This window comes from Penaeus japonicus, unplaced genomic scaffold (genome assembly GCF_977035675.1).
Source record: "Penaeus japonicus unplaced genomic scaffold, GWHDUDI00000001_assembly GWHDUDI00000020, whole genome shotgun sequence".
NCBI lineage: Eukaryota > Metazoa > Arthropoda > Malacostraca > Decapoda > Penaeidae > Penaeus > Penaeus japonicus.
In genome coordinates, this window is record NW_028234422.1 from 29,048,926 (window position 1) to 29,053,925 (window position 5,000).

The 5,000-nt window shown below is 51.6% G+C and overlaps 1 protein-coding gene across 2 annotated transcripts in view; it reads right to left on the reverse strand.

Moving 5' to 3' along the window:
- Nucleotides 1–5,000, reverse strand: part of Tmem131 (Transmembrane protein 131) — a 129,552-nt gene that overhangs the window by 61,071 nt on the left and 63,481 nt on the right. The window lies entirely within an intron of this gene.

A 5,000-nucleotide genomic window follows, 5' to 3' on the forward strand; every position in this document is an offset into this window, starting at 1 on the left:
AGGAGAAGAGGAGGGAGGGAGAGGGGGAAAGAAAGAAGAGGGACGGGGGGGGGGGAGAAGAGGGAGGGGGAAAAAAGAGGGGGGAGGGGAGAAGAAAAGTAGGGAGAAAGGAGAGAGACAGGGGAGAGGGGGTGCAGGGGAAGAAATCGGAGAGGGGGAAAATGCGGGGGGGAGGGAAGAAGCGAAGGGAGGGAGGGAGGGGGGGAGGGGGGAGGAGACAACGTTATCAGCGGAAACGCGTCGTAAACGTTACGCGACACACATTTTACCCCCAACATCTTTTCTTTCTCGAACACGAGAGGTCGTCGCCCCTCTTAGGCTACCGTAATTGCAAGAACAATTATGCTGCTATCGGACCGCTATCGCTTTCAACACTAATCATAATGACGGCTATCGCTTTCAATGCTAATCATAATGACGGCTATCGCTTTCAATGCTAATCATAATGACGGCTATCGCTTTCAATGCTAATCATAATGACGGCTATCGCTTTCAATGCTAATCATAATGACGGCTATCGCTTTCAATGCTAATCACAATGACGGCTATCGGGCTACTATCGCTTCCATTTCCACCGCGGTCTAGGCCACTCGTCCTTTCCAAGAAGACCTAATATGGACAGCACACGGTCTACCATGACACGACGGTATTAACAAGCACAAGTAGAGGGGAAAAACGAGAAGGAAATGGAGGGTGGGTGAGAGAGAGGGTGAGAGGGAGGGAGAGAGGGAGAGAGGGAAGGAGGGAGGGTGAGAGGGAAGGAGGGAGGGTGAGAGGGAAGGAGGGAGGGTGAGAGGGAAGGAGGGAGGGTGAGAGGGAAGGAGGGAGGGTGAGGGGAGGGTGAGAGGGAGGGAGGGAGGGTGAGAGGGAAGGATGGTGAGGGTAAGGGAGGGAAGACTGGTGAGAGGGAGGGAGGGAAGGCTGGTGAGAGGGAGGGAGGGAGGGCTAGTGAGAGGGAGGGAGGGAGGGTGAGAGGAGGTAGAAAGGGAGGATGAGAGGAGGGAGCGAGGGAGGGGGAATGGAATAGAGAGGACAGAGAGAGAGAGAGGAGGGAGAGAGGGAGAGAGGGAGAGAGGGAGAGAGGGAGAGAGGGAGGGAGAGAGAGAGAGAGAGAGAGAGAGAGAGAGAGAGAGAGAGAGAGAGAGAGAGAGAGAGAGAGAGAGAGAGAGAGAGAGGAGAGAGAAGAGAAAGAGATTTAGTTAGAGAGAGATAAAGAGATAGAGAGAGAGAAACAGACAGACATAGACAGAACCAAAACAGAGCCTGGCCACACTCCCTGCAGCTGCAACGATCGAGCCCCATTGAACCGGTATCAGTGGACGTTCAACACAAATCACTCGTTCGCAAAAGGGGGAAGAAGAAAAAAAAGGAACAACAACAACCCGCGACGGTGAGGATCTTACTAAAAAGACTCAATTAAAACAATGCTAAAATATTTGGTAAAAAAAATAAAAAAATAAAAAAATAACAATAACAACGATAATATGAATACAAATTGAAAAACAATAACAACGATAATGATAATAACACCAACAATGATATTGATAATGATTATTATAATTATAATTATAAAAATAATAATAATAATAATAAAACATTAATAATAGCAATAACAATAACTAATAATAACAATAATAATAATAATAATAGTAATAATGACAAAGGTAATAACAATAATCATAAAAATAATAATAATAACATTAATGATAATGATGACGCTAACTACAATAATAATGATGATGATAAAAAGAACAATCATAATAACAACAATAACAGTAAAAATAACAACAGTACTTCAGACTCATAATAAAATAATATCAAAATATCAAATAAAGATAAACGAAAATTCATATACCAAACGACAATCCAAGAAAAAGATTCAACTGTACATTAGAGGAGGGAGAGACGGAGAAGGAGGGTGAGGCCGGAGGGGGAGGGGGAGAAGGAGCAGCAGGAGGGGGAGAAGGAGCAGCAGGAGGGGGAGAAGGAGCAACAGGAGGAGGAGGAGGAGGAGGAGGAGGAGACGGAAGGGCAGGAGGAGGAGGGACAGAAGGAGCAGCAGGAGGGACAGAAGGAGCAGCAGGAGGGACAGGAGGAGGAGGAGGAGGAGGAGGAGGAGGAGGAGGAGGAGGAGGAGGAGGAGGAGGAGGAGGAGGAGGAGGAGGAGGAGGAGGAGGAGGAGGAGGAGGAGGAGGAGGAGGAGGAGGAGGAGGAGGAGGAGGAGGAGGGTAAGGAGGAGGAGGAGGAGGAGGAGGAGGAGGAGGAGGAGGAGGAGGGTGAGGAGGAGCAACAAAACAACAATTGCAGCAACAGAAGTGCAATTATTCTCGCCATAGTTGTTGTTTTTTATGAAAAGCAATTTCAAGTAATATTCATTGAGATACAATACGAAATTTAAGTCTATATGGCGTTGCAAAAATCGAATAAAAAACAAAAAATAAAGGACATATACTTTCTGCAGCTTGTCCTAATTATTTGCAACAAACCGATTGTGCAATGTTAAGCAAAGCCTGCGGTGAACTCCCCCCTCCTCTCCCTCCCCCCCTCTGTCTCTGTCTCTCTCTCTCTGTTGTGTGTATGTGTACGTGCGTGTATGTGTGTGTATGTGTGTGTATGTGTGTGTATGTGTGTGTGTGTGTGTGTGTGTGTGTGTGTGTGTGTGTGTGTGTGTGTGTGTGTGTGTGTGTGTGTGTGTGTGTGTGTGTGTGTGTGTGTGCGTGTGCGTGTGTGTGCGTGTGTGCGCGTACGTGTGTATTTAAAATGGGGATCTGTGGGAGTGTGTCTGGGGACGCGGGGAGGGGGGGGGGTACGTAGGCCGAGGCGGAAGGGCATGAGGCTCGCGGTGCCAAAGGGTACGTTGCCCAACAGCTGGCACGGGATTCGCCCCCTTTGTTTTGATGGCTATTGTTACTTTGATTGTTTTTTTGTTTTTTAACATTTTTTTTTACCACCGTCGGTGTTGCGACGCGGACGCCCAGGCGACGCTTGGGGACGCTCAGGGACGCTCGGGGACGTTCAGGGACGCGAGCAATGCCGTTGCGAAATTCGTACACACACACACACACACACACACACACACACACACACACACACACCATACCCCCCCCCCCACTCCACACACACACGGACACAAAGTGAGTGAGGGGACATACACCAAATATTCTATCAGACACATCAAAAGAGCAACATCTTTAATGCCGCGTTGCATGCCCGTTGCAAGACGCTCAAAGTATAACAACGCATTCTTTTCATCTGAGGCCAAACATTCCTGTCGAAATGCTTGACGTTTCCTCAGGGGGACAAGGAGGAGGAGGAAGGGGAGGAGAGGGAGGAAGGGGAGGAGGAGAGGGAGGAAGGGGAGGAGGAAGGGGAGGAGGAGGGGGAGGAAGGGGAGGAGGAGGAGGAGGACGGGGAGGAAGAGGGGAAGGAGGAAGGGGAGGAGAGGGAGGAAGGGGAGGAGGAGAGGGAGGAAGGGGAGGAGGAGAGGGAGGAAGGGGAGGAGGAGGGGGAGGAAGGGGAGGAGGAGGGGGAGGAGGAGGAGGAGGAAGGGGAGGAGGAGGAGGAGGAAGGGGGGGAGGGAGGGAGGAGGGGGGGAGGAGGAGGGGGGGGAGGAGGAAGGGGAGGAGGAGAGGGAGGAAGGGGAGGAGGAGAGGGAGGAAGGGGAGGAGGAGAGGGAGGATGGGAGGGAGAGGGAGGAAGGGGAGGAGGAGAGGGAGGAAGGGGAGGAGGAGAGGGAGGATGGGAGGGAGAGGGAGGATGGGGAGGAGGAGAGGGAGGAAGGGGAGGAGGAGGAGGGGGAGGAGAGGGAGGAGGGGGAGGAGGAGAGGGAGGAGGGGGAGGAGGACGGGGGGGAGAGGAAGGAGGGGGAGGAGGAGAGGGGAGGAAGGGGAGGAGAGAGGGAGGAAGGGGAGGAGGAGGAGGAGGACGGGGAGGAAGAGGGGAAGGAGAAAGGGGAGGAGAGGGAGGAAGGGGAGGAGGAGAGGGAGGAAGGGGGGGAGGAGGAGGAGGAGAGGGAGGATGGGGAGGAGGAGAGGGAGGATGGGGAGGAGGAGAGGGAGGATGGGGAGGAGGAGAGGGAGGAAGGGGAGGAGGAGAGGGAGGATGGGGAGGAGGAGAGGGAGGAAGGGGAGGAGGAGAGGGAGGATGGGGAGGAGGGAGGTGAGGGAGGATGGGGAGGAGGGAGGTGAGGGAGGATGGGGAGGAGGAGAGGGAGGATGGGGAGGAGAGGGAGGATGGAGAGGAGGAGGGGAAGGAGAAGGGGGAGGAGGGGGAGGGGGAAGAGGAGTAGAAGTAGGAGTAGGAGGGGGAGGGGGAGGAGAGGGTGGAGGAGGAGGAGGAGGAAGGGGAGGAAGGAAGAGGAGGAGGAGGAGGAGGAGGAGGAGGAGGAGGAGGAGGAGGAGGGGGGGAGGAGGAGGAGGAAGGGGAGGAGGAGGAGGAGGGGGAGGAAGAGGAGGAAGGGGAGGAGGAAGGGGGGGAGGAGGAGGAGGAGGAGGAGGAGGAGGAGGAGGAGGAGGAGGAGGAGGAGATTATGAAAGAAAATAGGAGAAGAAAAAGAAAAGGAGGAGGAAGAATAGAAGAATTAAGAAATGAAGGGGGAACAAGAAGCGTAGGAAAAGACAAGACGTGGTGAAATAACATCAATATAAAGGGCGAAAAAAAAACAACCAATCAACTTTACAATCAATCATATCTAGCTTCTCCTTCTCTCCGCCATCATCTCAATCTATCAATCAATCTATCTATTTACCTGCCGCCACTGCACAGCATCCCCATCCAAACTCACCTGCGAAAACAAAAAAACAAAAAATTACTTTACCATAAAATCACTCAAAGAAAGAAAGAAAGAATAATATATAAATAAACAAATAAAGAAAGAAAGAAAGAGAAAAAAAACTAGATACATCTGACTCGACAAAGGCTTACATTACAATCAACAATCCAATATATGTATAAGTGTGCTGTGCAAGTGCATCATTGCACAGCACGCATCCATAAACATC